At 42.3% G+C, this 15,623-nt stretch overlaps 1 protein-coding gene across 1 annotated transcript in view; it reads right to left on the bottom strand.

Moving 5' to 3' along the window:
• Positions 1-15,623, bottom strand: part of LOC135512971 (disabled homolog 1-like) — a 168,955-nt gene that overhangs the window by 25,614 nt on the left and 127,718 nt on the right. The gene's annotated exons all lie outside the window — the stretch shown is intronic.

Raw genomic sequence — 15,623 nt, 5'->3', positions numbered from 1 at the left:
AAACAGCGCCACAGGGAGACGGACGGGGGCACGTTAGATGATGATGTCATGGAGTAGTATGATTGGTGGAGGTGACATACCAACCCGATTCAAGTTACTCTGAACTCTCAATATGCTCTCATATCTCTCCATATGTACACCTCTCTTTCTTCAAAATCCCTTTTCATTTCTCTCTATTTAAAATGTCTCTTTCTTTGATAGCAGTCTATTTCTAACATAAAGGTCTTTATCCCCGTGGTGACCAGAGAAAAAAGGAGTCTATTTTTAGTTAAAGATGTGAGGCTTTACATGGTCAGAGATTAGCATAAATCAAAGATAGGGCTAATCAGAGCCCTCTATAGAGATACATATAGCTCCAGAATATTGCTGTATAGGGCGCTGGGGATAATGTCTGCACAGATAACAACGCTTCTTAGAATATCTGCCTTCTGGCTCCGCTAGTTAAACTGATAGGTCACACATAGACCATGACACTCTTATTATATTCTAAAGCTTAAAGTGTGTGTGTGTGTGTGTGTTACTTCTATCTATCAGATAATGGATCAGAGAGCGTGTCGTTTCTAGCCATACAGATGAGTGGAGTATCTGTGCTGTTAGTGAAAGAGGAGGAGAGAGGAGGAGTTAAGTACACTACTATTACTGACTGAGGGAGATACTGTATATACTGTATATACTGTACTCTGATGCTACTCTGTCTTTCTTTTAACTCTGAACCTACTGACACCTATGATATTCTTAGTCTGAATCTCCCAGAGCTGAGGGAGGGTCACTGGCCTCTGTGGTCAGTGTGGTCACTGAAGTGTGTTACCAACGTGACTGTGTGATCACTTTGTGTGAGTAGGTCAACATCCAAAATTGCACCCTATTCCCAATATAGTGCACTACTTTTGTCCAGAGCCCTATAGGCCCTGGTCAAAAGTAGTGCAGTAAATAGGAAATAGGGTGCCATTTGTGACGTAGTTGGGTCATTACTGAGCTGAGTATATCGTCTGTGTTATTAATGAGCTGTGAGAGGAGTGAGTCAGATCCTCTCTGTTGGACATGACCAAAGCTTGACCCATCACCACCTCCCATCCCTCCATCCCATTCTCTCTGACCTGACCACCTTCCTCTCTCCCCATCTTCTCTGTCTCTATGATGTCTATTTGACATTCATTGCAGCTCTAATGACCCTCCTCTCTTCCTCTCACTCTTTCCATCTCTCTCTACCCCCCCACCACCCTCCCCCTCTTTCCTTCAGTCTTTAGATACTGTCGTTTTACATTCATTAGTAGCAGCAGAGGTTATAAAAAATTACATTTCTTAAATAAAGAACTTTCAGTGAGTGTGCATTTTCTCATCTATCATTTGTATTGCCCTTATAACCCTGTCAGGCTGCACCAAGAGGTTTATGAAGACTAGAGTTGAGCAGGTCAGTCCTTCATATATCAGTGAGTGGCTCTCCACTGGCTGCTGTTTTTATTGAGGATGATGATGACGGTGGTGGTGGTGATTATGATGATGACGACGTTGTTGGTGGTGATTATGATGATGACGACGTTGTTGGTGGTGATTATGATGATGACGACGTTGTTGGTGGTGATTATGATGATGACGACGGTGTTGGTGGTGATTATGATGATGACGACGGTGGTGGTGGTTGATTATGATGATGACGACGTTGTTGGTGGTGATTATGATGATGACGACGTTGTTGGTGGTGATTATGATGATGACGACGTTGTTGGTGGTGATTATGATGATGACGACGTTGTTGGTGGTGATTATGATGATGACGACGTTGTTGGTGGTGATTATGATGATGACGACGTTGTTGGTGGTGATTATGATGATGACGTTGTTGGTGGTGATTATGATGATGACGATGTTGGTGGTGATTATGATGATGACGTTGTTGGTGGTGATTATGATGATGACGATGTTGGTGGTGATTATGATGATGACGATGTTGGTGGTGATTATGATGATGACGATGTTGGTGGTGATTATGATGATGACGATGTTGGTGGTGATTATGATGATGACGATGTTGGTGGTGATTATGATGATGACGATGATGTTGTTGGTGGTGATTATGATGATGACGATGATGTTGGTGGTGGTGATTATGATGATGATGATGATGTTGGTGGTGGTGATTATGATGATGATGTTGTTGGTGGTGATTATTATGATGATGATGTTGTTGGTGGTGGTGATTATGATGATGATGTTGTTGGTGGTGGTGATTATGATGATGATGTTGTTGGTGGTGGTGATTATGATGATGATGTTGTTGGTGGTGGTGATTATGATGATGATGTTGGTGGTGGTGGTGATTATGATGATGATGTTGGTGGTGGTGGTGATTATGATGATGATGTTGTTGTTGGTGGTGATTATGATGATGATGTTGTTGTTGGTGGTGATTATGATGATGACGATGTTGGTGGTGATTATGATGATGACGATGTTGGTGGTGATTATGATGATGACGATGTTGGTGGTGATTATGATGATGATGTTGGTGGTGGTGATTATGATGATGATGATGATGTTGGTGGTGGTGATTATGATGATGATGATGATGTTGGTGGTGGTGATTATGATGATGATGATGTTGGTGGTGATTATGATGATGATGTTGTTGGTGGTGATTATGATGATGACGATGATGTTGTTGGTGGTGGTGATTATGATGATGATGTTGTTGGTGGTGGTGATTATGATTTACATTTACATTTAAGTCATTTAGCAGACGCTCTTATCCAGAGCGACTTACAAATTGGACAAAGTCCCCCACCTCCATGCAATCTCTGCCACCGCTGCCTTACAGGTACAGGACTGGGCTTGCTGAACACTGAACCAAACTACGGTTGAACTGCCCTGCCAATGCAATCTCTGCCACCGCTGCCTTACAGGAACAAGACTGGGCTTGCTGAACACCGAACCAAACTACTGTAGAACTGCCAGCCAATGCAATCTCTGCCACCACTGCCTTACAGGTACAGGACTGGGCATGCTGAACACTGAACCAAACTACTGTAGAACTGCCAGCCAATGCAATCTCTGCCACCACTGCCTTACAGGTACAGGACTGGGCATGCTGAACACTGAACCAAACTACTGTAGAACTGCCCTGCCAATGCAATCTCTGCCACCACTGCCTTACAGGTACAGGACTGGGCTTGCTGAACACTGAACCAAACTATGGTTGAACTGCCCTGCCAATGCAATCTCTGCCACCGCTGCCTTACAGGTACAGGACTGGGCTTGCTGAACACTGAACCAAACTATGGTTGAACTGCCCTGCCAATGCAATCTCTGCCACCGCTGCCTTACAGGAACAGGACTGGGCTTGCTGAACACTGAACCAAACTACTGTAGAACAGCCCTGCCAATGCAATCTCTGCCACCGCTGCCTTACAGGTACAGGACTGGGCTTGCTGAACACTGAACCAAACAACGGTTGAACTGCCCTGCCAATGCAATCTCTGCCACCGCTGCCTTACAGGTACAGGACTGGGCTTGCTGAACACTGAACCAAACTACTGTAGAAATGCCCTGCCAATGCAATCTCTGCCACCGCTGCCTTACAGGTACAGGACTGGGCTTGCTGAACACTGAACCAAACTACTGTAGAAATGCCCTGCCAATGCAATCTCTGCCACCGCTTCCTTACATGAACAAGACTGGGCTTGCTGAACACCGAACCAAACTACTGTAGAACTGCCAGCCAATGCAATCTCTGCCACCACTGCCTTACAGGTACAGGACTGGGCTTGCTGAACACTGAACCAAACTACGGTTGAACTGCCCTGCCAATGCAATCTCTGCCACCGCTGCCTTACAGGAACAGGACTGGGCTTGCTGAACACCGAACCAAACTACTGTAGAACTGCCAGCCAATGCAATCTCTGCCACCACTGCCTTACAGGTACAGGACTGGGCTTGCTGAACACTGAACCAAACTACGGTTGAACTGCCCTGCCAATGCAATCTCTGCCACCGCTGCCTTACAGGTACAGGACTGGGCTTGCTGAACACTGAACCAAACTACGGTTGAACTGCCCTGCCAATGCAATCTCTGCCACCGCTGCCTTACAGGTACAGGACTGGGCTTGCTGAACACTGAACCAAACTACGGTTGAACTGCCCTGCCAATGCAATCTCTGCCACCGCTGCCTTACAGGAACAGGACTGGGCATGCTGAACCAAATTACGGTTGAACTGCCCTGCCAATGCAATCTCTGCCACTGGATTCCTTTTGGTCTTAGTACTAGAGAGACAGTCTGGAAAGGTCTAATATTACATAAGAGCACAACATCGAGATAAACAGGTGAACAAAAAGAGAAGTAGAGCAGTTTTTTGTGTGTTTATCTGAAGAGGGGTAAAGGCCGAGGTGATGTGGCAGGAAAGGAGGGAGGGTCCCTGGGGGTGTGTGATTATGATGATGATGTTGTTGGTGGTGGTGATTATGATGATGATGTTGTTGGTGGTGGTGATTATGATGATGATGTTGTTGGTGGTGGTGATTATGATGATGATGTTGTTGGTGGTGGTGATTATGATGATGATGTTGTTGGTGGTGGTGATTATGATGATGATGTTGTTGGTGGTGGTGATTATGATGATGATGTTGTTGGTGGTGGTGATTATGATGATGATGTTGTTGGTGGTGGTGATTATGATGATGATGTTGTTGGTGGTGGTGATTATGATGATGATGTTGTTGGTGATTATGATGATGATGTTGGTGGTGATTATGATGATGACGTTGGTGGTGGTGGTGATTATGATGATGACGTTGTTGTTGGTGGTGATTATGATGATGACGTTGTTGTTGGTGGTGATTATGATGATGACGATGTTGGTGGTGGTGATTATGATGATGACGATGTTGGTGGTGATTATGATGATGACGATGTTGGTGGTGATTATGATGATGATGTTGGTGGTGGTGATTATGATGATGATGATGATGTTGGTGGTGGTGATTATGATGATGATGATGATGTTGGTGGTGGTGATTATGATGATGATGTTGTTGGTGGTGGTGATTATGATGATGATGTTGTTGGTGGTGGTGATTATGATGATGATGTTGTTGGTGGTGGTGATTATGATGATGATGTTGTTGGTGGTGGTGATTATGATGATGATGTTGTTGGTGGTGGTGATTATGATGATGATGTTGTTGGTGGTGGTGATTATGATGATGATGTTGGTGGTGGTGGTGATTATGATGATGATGTTGTTGTTGGTGGTGATTATGATGATGATGTTGTTGTTGGTGGTGATTATGATGATGACGATGTTGGTGGTGATTATGATGATGACGATGTTGGTGGTGATTATGATGATGATGTTGTTGTTGGTGGTGGTGGTGATTATGATGATGATGTTATAGGTGGTGGTGATTATGATGATGATGTTGTTGGTGGTGGTGATTATGATGATGATGTTGTTGGTGGTGATGATGATGATGATGATGATGTTGGTGGTGGTGATTATGATGATGATGTTGTTGGTGGTGGTGATTATGATGATGATGTTGTTGGTGGTGATTATGATGATGACGTTGTTGGTGGTGATTATGATGATGACGATGTTGGTGGTGATTATGATGATGACGATGTTGGTGGTGATTATGATGATGACGATGTTGGTGGTGATTATGATGATGATGTTGGTGGTGATTATGATGATGACGATGTTGGTGGTGATTATGATGATGACGATGATGTTGTTGGTGGTGATTATGATGATGACGATGATGTTGGTGGTGGTGATTATGATGATGATGTTGGTGGTGGTGATTATGATGATGATGTTGTTGGTGGTGGTGATTATGATGATGATGTTGTTGGTGGTGGTGATTATGATGATGATGTTGTTGGTGGTGGTGATTATGATGATGATGTTGTTGGTGGTGGTGATTATGATGATGATGTTGTTGGTGGTGGTGATTATGATGATGATGTTGTTGGTGGTGGTGATTATGATGATGATGTTGTTGGTGGTGGTGATTATGATGATGATGTTGGTGGTGGTGGTGATTATGATGATGATGTTGGTGGTGGTGGTGATTATGATGATGATGTTGTTGTTGGTGGTGATTATGATGATGACGATGTTGGTGGTGATTATGATGATGACGATGTTGGTGGTGATTATGATGATGAAGATGTTGGTGGTGATTATGATGATGATGATGTTGGTGGTGATTATGATGATGATGATGATGTTGGTGGTGGTGATTATGATGATGATGATGATGTTGGTGGTGGTGATTATGATGATGATGTTGTTGGTGGTGGTGATTATGATGATGATGTTGTTGGTGGTGGTGATTATGATGATGATGTTGTTGGTGGTGGTGATTATGATGATGATGTTGTTGGTGGTGGTGATTATGATGATGATGTTGTTGGTGGTGGTGATTATGATGATGATGTTGTTGGTGGTGGTGATTATGATGATGATGTTGTTGGTGGTGGTGATTATGATGATGATGTTGTTGGTGGTGGTGATTATGATGATGATGTTGTTGGTGGTGGTGATTATGATGATGATGTTGTTGGTGGTGGTGATTATGATGATGATGTTGGTGGTGATTATGATGATGATGTTGGTGGTGGTGGTGATTATGATGATGATGTTGTTGTTGGTGGTGATTATGATGATGACGTTGTTGTTGGTGGTGATTATGATGATGATGATGTTGGTGGTGGTGATTATGATGATGACGATGTTGGTGGTGATTATGATGATGACGATGATGTTGTTGGTGGTGATTATGATGATGACGATGATGTTGGTGGTGGTGATTATGATGATGATGATGATGTTGGTGGTGGTGATTATGATGATGATGATGATGTTGGTGGTGGTGATTATGATGATGATGTTGTTGGTGGTGGTGATTATGATGATGATGTTGTTGGTGGTGGTGATTATGATGATGATGTTGTTGGTGGTGGTGATTATGATGATGATGTTGTTGGTGGTGGTGATTATGATGATGATGTTGTTGGTGGTGGTGATTATGATGATGATGTTGTTGTTGGTGGTGATTATGATGATGATGTTGTTGTTGGTGGTGATTATGATGATGACGATGTTGGTGGTGATTATGATGATGACGATGTTGGTGGTGATTATGATGATGACGATGTTGGTGGTGATTATGATGATGACGATGTTGGTGGTGATTATGATGATGATGATGTTGTTGTTGGTGGTGGTGATTATGATGATGATGTTATAGGTGGTGGTGATTATGATGATGATGTTGTTGGTGGTGGTGATTATGATGATGATGTTGTTGGTGGTGGTGATTATGATGATGATGTTGGTGGTGGTGGTGATTATGATGATGATGTTGTTGTTGGTGGTGATTATGATGATGATGTTGTTGTTGGTGGTGATTATGATGATGACGATGTTGGTGGTGATTATGATGATGACGATGGTGGTGATTATGATGATGACGATGTTGGTGGTGATTATGATGATGATGATGTTGGTGGTGATTATGATGATGATGATGTTGTAGGTGGTGGTGATTATGATGATGACGTTGTAGGTGGTGGTGATTATGATGATGATGTTGTTGGTGGTGGTGATTATGATGATGATGTTGTTGGTGGTGGTGATTATGATGATGATGTTGTTGGTGGTGGTGATTATGATGATGATGTTGTTGGTGGTGGTGATTATGATGATGATGTTGTTGGTGGTGGTGATTATGATGATGATGTTGTTGGTGGTGGTGATTATGATGATGATGTTGTTGGTGGTGGTGATTATGATGATGATGTTGTTGGTGGTGGTGATTATGATGATGATGTTGTTGTTGGTGGTGATTATGATGATGTTGTTGTTGTTGGTGGTGATTATGATGATGATGTTGTTGTTGGTGGTGATTATGATGATGATGTTGTTGTTGGTGGTGATTATGATGATGATGTTGTTGTTGTTGGTGGTGGTGGTGGTGATGATGATGATGTTGTTGGTGATTATGATGATGTTGGTGGTGGTGATTATGACAATGTTGTTGTTGTTGGTGGTGATTATGATGATGATGATGCTGTTGTTGGTGGTGACGATGTTGTTGTTGGTGGTGACGATGTTATTGTTGGTGGTGGTGACGATGTTGTTGTTGGTGGTGACAATGTTGTTGTTGGTGGTGACAATGTTGTTGGTGGTGGTGATTATGACGATGTTGTTGTTGGTGGTGATTATGACGATGTTGTTGTTGGTGGTGATTATGACGATGTTGTTGTTGGTGGTGATTATGTTGTTGTTGGTGATTATGATGATGTTGTTGTTGTTGGTGGTGATTATGTTGTTGGTGGTGGTGATTATGACGATGTTGTTGTTGGTGGTGGTGATTATGACGATGTTGTTGTTGTTGGTGGTGATTATGATGATGACGATGTTGTTGTTGGTGGTGACGATGTTGTTGTTGGTGGTGACGATGTTGTTGGTGGTGGTGACGATGTTGTTGTTGGTGGTGATTATGACGATGTTGTTGTTGGTGGTGATTATGTTGTTGTTGGTGGTGATGATGTTGTTGTTGGTGGTGACGATGTTGTTGTTGGTGGTGACGATGTTGTTGTTGGTGGTGACGATGTTGTTGTTGGTGGTGACGATGTTGTTGTTGGTGGTGATGATGTTGTTTTTGGTGATTATGACGATGTTGTTGGTGATTATGACGATGTTGTTGTTGGTGGTGATTATGTTGTTGGTGGTGATTATGACAATGTTGTTGTTGGTGGTAGTGATTATGATGATGTTGTTGTTGTTGGTGGTGGTGATTATGATGATGTTGTTGTTGGTGGTGGTGGTGATTATGATGGTGGTGGTGGTGATTATGACGATGTTGTTGTTGGTGACGATTATGTTGTTGGTGTTGATTATGTTGTTGTTGGTGGTGACGATTATGTTGTTGTTGGTGGTGACGATGTTTTTGGTGGTGATTATGACGATGTTGTTGTTGGTGGTGATTATGTTGTTGTTGGTGGTGATTATGACGATGTTGTTGTTGGTGGTGGTGATTATGACGATGTTGTTGTTGGTGGTGGTGATTATAATGATGTTGTTGTTGGTGGTGGTGGTGAATATGATGGTGGTGGTGGTGATTTTGATGTTGTTGTTTTTGGTGACGATGTTGTTGTTGGTGGTGGTGATTGTTGTTTTTGGTGACGATGTTGGTGGTGACGATGTTGTTGTTGTTGGTGACGATGTTGTTGGTGGTGACGATGTTGTTGTTGGTGGTGACGATGCTGTTGTTGGTGGTGACGATGTTGTTGTTGGTGGTGACGATGTTGTTGTTGGTGGTGACGATGTTGTTGTTGGTGGTGACGATGTTGTTGTTGGTGGTGATTATGACGATGTTGTTGTTGGTGGTGATTATGTTGTTGTTGGTGGTGATTATGTTGTTGTTGGTGGTGATTATGACGATGTTGTTGTCGGTGGTGGTGATTATGACGATGTTGTTGTTGGTGGTGGTGATTATGACGATGTTGTTGTTGGTGGTGATTATGACGATGTTGTTGTTGTTGGTGGTGATTATGATGATGACGATGTTGTTGGTGGTGACGATGTTGTTGGTGGTGACGATGTTGTTGTTGGTGATTATGACGATGTAGTTGTTGGTGATTATGACGATGTTGTTGGTGGTGGTGACGATGTTGTTGTTGGTGGTGATTATGACGATGTTGTTGTCGGTGGTGGTGATTATGACGATGTTGTTGTTGGTGGTGGTGATTATGACGATGTTGTTGTTGTTGGTGGTGATTATGATGATGACGATGTTGTTGGTGGTGACGATGTTGTTGGTGGTGACGATGTTGTTGTTGGTGATTATGATGATGTTGTTGGTGGTGATTATGATGATGTTGTTGTTGGTGATGGTGATTATGACGATGTTGTTGGTGGTGATTATGATGATGTTGTTGGTGATTATGATGATGTTGTTGGTGATTATGATGATGTTGTTGGTGATTATGATGATGTTGTTGGTGGTGGTGGTGATTATGATGATGTTGTTGGTGGTGGTGGTGATTATGATGATGTTGTTGGTGGTGGTGGTGATTATGATGATGTTGTTGGTGGTGGTGGTGATTATGATGATGTTGTTGGTGGTGGTGGTGATTATGATGATGTTGTTGGTGGTGGTGGTGATTATTATGATGTTGTTGTTGGTGGTGGTGATTATTATGATGATGTTGTTGGTGGTGATTATGATGATGATGTTGTTGGTGGTGGTGATTATGATGATGTTGTTGGTGGTGGTGATTATGATGATGTTGTTGGTGGTGGTGGTGGTGATTATTATGATGTTGTTGTTGGTGGTGGTGATTATGATGATGTTGTTGGTGGTGGTGGTGATTATGATGATGTTGTTGGTGGTGGTGGTGATTATTATGATGTTGTTGGTGGTGGTGGTGATTATTATGATGTTGTTGGTGGTGGTGATGATGTTGTTTGGTGGTGACGAGGTTGTTGTTGGTGGTGACGATGTTGTTGTTGGTGGTGATTATGACGATGTTGTTGTTGGTGGTGGTGATTATGATGATGTTGTTGTTGGTGACGATTATGTTGTTGGTGGTGACGATGATGTTGGTGGTGATTATGACGATGATGTTGGTGGTGGTGACGATGTTGTTGTTGGTGGTGACGATGTTGTTGTTGGTGGTGACGATGTTGTTGTTGGTGGTGACGATGTTGTTGTTGATGGTGACGAGGTTGTTGTTGGTGGTGACGATGTTGTTGTTGGTGGTGACGATGTTGTTGTTGGTGGTGATTATGACGATGTTGTTGTTGGTGGTGGTGATTATGATGATGTTGTTGTTGTTGTTGGTGACGATTATGTTGTTGGTGGTGATTATGACGATGTCGGTGGTGATTATGACGATGTCGTTGGTGATTATGACGATGTCGTTGGTGATGACGACGATGTCGTTGGTGATGATGACGATGTTGTTGGTGATGACGACGATGTCGTTGGTGATTACGACGATGTGGTGATTACGACGATGTTGTTGTTGGTGATTACGACGATGTCGGTGGTGATTACGTGTCGTTGGTGATTATGACGATGTCGTTGGTGATTATGACGATGTCGTTGGTGATTATGACGATGTCGGTGGTGATTATGACGATGTCGTTGGTGATTATGACGATGTCGTTGGTGATTATGACGATGTCGTTGGTGATTATGACGATGTCGTTGGTGATTATGACGATGTCGTTGGTGATTATGACGATGATGTTGTTGGTGGTGGTGGTGATTATGATGATGTTGTTGGTGGTGGTGGTGATTATGATGATGTTGTTGGTGGTGGTGGTGATTATGATGATGTTGTTGGTGGTGGTGGTGATTATGTTGTTGGTGGTGGTGGTGATTATGTTGTTGGTGGTGGTGGTGATTATGATGATGTTGTTGGTGGTGGTGGTGATTATGATGATGTTGTTGGTGGTGGTGGTGATTATGATGATGTTGGTGGTGGTGGTGATTATGATGATGTTGTTGGTGGTGGTGGTGGTGGTGATTATGATGATGTTGTTGGTGGTGGTGGTGATTATGATGATGTTGTTGGTGGTGGTGGTGATTATGATGATGTTGTTGGTGGTGGTGGTGGTGATTATGATGATGTTGTTGGTGGTGGTGGTGGTGATTATGATGATGTTGTTGGTGGTGATTATGATTATGATGATGTTGTTGGTGGTGATTATGATGATGTTGTTGGTGGTGATTATGATGATGTTGTTGGTGGTGATTATGATGATGTTGTTGGTGGTGATTATGATGATGTTGTTGGTGGTGGTGGTGGTGGTGATTATGATGATGTTGTTGGTGGTGGTGGTGATGATTATGATGATGTTGTTGGTGATGGTGGTGATTATGATGATGTTGTTGGTGGAGGTGGTGATTATGACGGTGGAGGTGGTGATTATGACGATGTCGGTGGTGATTATGACGATGTCGGTGGAGATTATGACGATGTCGGTGGTGATTATGACGATGTCGTTGGTGATTATGACGATGTCGTTGGTGATTATGACGATGTCGTTGGTGATTATGACGATGTCGTTGGTGATTATGACGATGTTGTTGGTGATTATGACGATGTTGTTGGTGATTATGATGATGTTGTTGGTGATTATGATGATGTTGTTGGTGGTGGTGGTGATTATGATGATGTTGTTGGTGTTGGCAGACTTCACAATAGAATAGTTATGTAGAAAATAGTTAGCAAGAAACAATTAATTTCAAGATCTATAAATACATCTTCAAACACGATAGCACCAACAACATCACCGTGGTTATAATCAATAAATAAAAGAGAAAAAAAAGAATCTTAATTTACTAAATTATGGTGATTATGATGATGTTGTTGATGGTGGTGGTGATTATGACGATGTTGTTGGTGGTGATTATGACGATGTTGGTGGTGGTGGTGGTGATTATGACGATGTTGTTGTTGGTGATTATGATGATGTTGTTGTTGTTGGTGATTATGATGATGTTGTTGTTGTTGGTGATTATGATGATGTTGTTGTTGTTGGTGATTATGATGATGTTGTTGTTGGTGATTATGATGATGTTGTTGTTGTTGGTGATTATGATGATGTTGGTGGTGGTAATGATGATGATGATGACGGTGGTGGTAATGATGATGATGTTGGTGGTGGTAATGATGATGATGTTGGCGGTGGTGATTATGATGATGTTGTTGTTGTTGGTGGTGATTATGATGATGTTGTTGGTGGTGGTGGTGATTATGATGATGTTGTTGTTGTTGGTGATTATGATGATGCTGGTGGTGGTAATGATGATGATGTTGGTGGTGGTAATGATGATGATGTTGTTGGTGGTGATTATGATGATGTTGTTGGTGGTGGTGGTGATTATGATGATGTTGTTGTTGGTGGTGGTGATTATGATGATGTTGTTGGTGGTGGTGGTGATTATGATGATGTTGTTGGTGGTGGTGGTAATTATGATGATGTTGTTGGTGGTGGTGATTATGATGATGTTGTTGGTGGTGGTGATTATGATGATGTTGTTGGTGGTGAGTATGATGATGTTGTTGTTGGTGATTATGATGATGTTGGTGGTGGTAATGATGATGATGATGACTTTGGTGGTGGTGATTATGATGATGATGTTGGTGGTGGTGATGATGATGATGATGATGATGATGTTGGTGGTGGTAATGATGATGATGTTGTTGGTGGAGGTGGTGATTATGACGGTGGAGGTGGTGATTATGACGATGTCGGTGGTGATTATGACGATGTGGTGGAGATTATGACGATGTCGGTGGTGATTATGACGATGTCGTTGGTGATTATGACGATGTCGTTGGTGATTATGACGATGTCGTTGGTGATTATGACGATGTCGTTGGTGATTATGACGATGTCGTTGGTGATTATGACGATGTTGTTGGTGATTATGACGATGTTGTTGGTGATTATGACGATGTTGTTGGTGATTATGATGATGTTGTTGGTGGTGGTGGTGATTATGATGATGTTGTTGGTGTTGGCAGACTTCACAATAGAATAGTTATGTAGAAAATAGTTAGCAAGAAACAATTAATTTCAAGATCTATAAATACATCTTCAAACACGATAGCACCAACAACATCACCGTGGTTATAATCAATAAATAAAAGAGAAAAAAAAGAATCTTAATTTACTAAATTATGGTGATTATGATGATGTTGTTGATGGTGGTGGTGATTATGACGATGTTGTTGGTGGTGATTATGACGATGTTGGTGGTGGTGGTGGTGATTATGACGATGTTGTTGTTGGTGATTATGATGATGTTGTTGTTGTTGGTGATTATGATGATGTTGTTGTTGTTGGTGATTATGATGATGTTGTTGTTGTTGGTGATTATGATGATGTTGTTGTTGTTGGTGATTATGATGATGTTGTTGTTATTGTTGATTATGATGATGTTGGTGGTGGTAATGATGATGATGATGACTTTGGTGGTGGTAATGATGATGATGTTGGTGGTGGTAATGATGATGATGATGATGTTGGCGGTGGTGATTATGATGATGTTGTTGTTGTTGGTGGTGATTATGATGATGTTGTTGGTGGTGGTGGTGATTATGATGATGTTGTTGTTGTTGGTGATTATGATGATGCTGGTGGTGGTAATGATGATGATGTTGGTGGTGGTAATGATGATGATGTTGTTGGTGGTGATTATGATGATGTTGTTGGTGGTGGTGGTGATTATGATGATGTTGTTGTTGGTGGTGGTGATTATGATGATGTTGTTGGTGGTGGTGGTGATTATGATGATGTTGTTGGTGGTGGTGGTGATTATGATGATGTTGTTGGTGGTGGTGATTATGATGATGTTGGTGGTGGTGGTGGTAATTATGATGATGTTGTTGGTGGTGGTGAGTATGATGATGTTGGTGGTGGTAATGATGATGATGATGACTTTGGTGGTGGTGATTATGATGATGATGTTGGTGGTGGTGATGATGATGATGATGATGTTGGTGGTGGTAATGATGATGATGATGTTGGTGGTGTTAATGATGATGATGATGATGTTGGTGGTGTTAATGATGATGATGATGTTGGTGGTGTTAATGATGATGATGATGTTGGTGGTGTTAATGATGATGATGATGTTGGTGGTGGTAATGATGATGTTGGTGGTGGTAATGATGATGTTGGTGGTGGCAATGATGATGATGTTGGTGGTGGTGGTAATGATGATGATGTTGGTGGTGGTGGTAATGATGATGATGTTGGTGGTGGTGGTAATGATGATGATGTTGGTGGTGGTGGTAATGATGATGGTGGTGGTGGTGGTGGTGATGATGATGTTGGTGGTGGTGGTGATGATGTTGGTGGTGGTGGTGATGATGTTGGTGGTGGTGATGGTGGTGGTGGTGATGATGATGTTGGTGGTGGTGATGATGATGTTGGTGGTGGTAATGATGATGATGATGTTGGTGGTGGTTGTGATGATGATGTTGGTGGTGGTGATGTTGTTGGTGATGATGATGATGATGATGATGATGTTGTTGTTGGTGGTGGTGATGATGATGTTGTTGTGGGTGGTGGTGATGATGATGTTGTTGTTGGTGGTGGTGATGATGATGTTGTTGTTGGTGGTGGTGATGAAGATGGATGATGATGTTGTTGTTGGTGGTGTTCTGAACCAAGATGGCGTAGCAGTAAGACGTTCTGTCGTGTCGTGTCCCTTGTATATATCGTTTTTTTTTCGTTTTTACTTATTTTTCTTTGCATATCTTTTAAAACATTTTGCTAAACCTCAGCTTCCAAATACTCTCCTGCAACCCGCCTCACCCAATGTAGCTATTTTTCCTAAAGTATTTATATTTACTTCGGAACCGGAACCCCTCAACTGAAGCTAGCTAGCTAGCTACCAGCTATGCTAGCAGTCTTCAGCTAACCTTTAGCTCGGAAAGCTCTCGCCAGTTCGAACAACGCGACTCTAACCAGAGCATAACGGACCTATTTATTTTTTTATCCCCGGATTCCCACCGCAAACGGAACATTTTTCAGCTGGATCTTCACAACTAGCTATCTAGCTAAACCGAAACCCCGGATGATTACTCCTGGCT

Source organism: Oncorhynchus masou, chromosome 24 (genome assembly GCF_036934945.1).
Source record: "Oncorhynchus masou masou isolate Uvic2021 chromosome 24, UVic_Omas_1.1, whole genome shotgun sequence".
In the NCBI taxonomy this organism is placed as follows: domain Eukaryota; kingdom Metazoa; phylum Chordata; class Actinopteri; order Salmoniformes; family Salmonidae; genus Oncorhynchus; species Oncorhynchus masou.
This window is presented reverse-complemented; position numbering and strand designations above follow the sequence as displayed.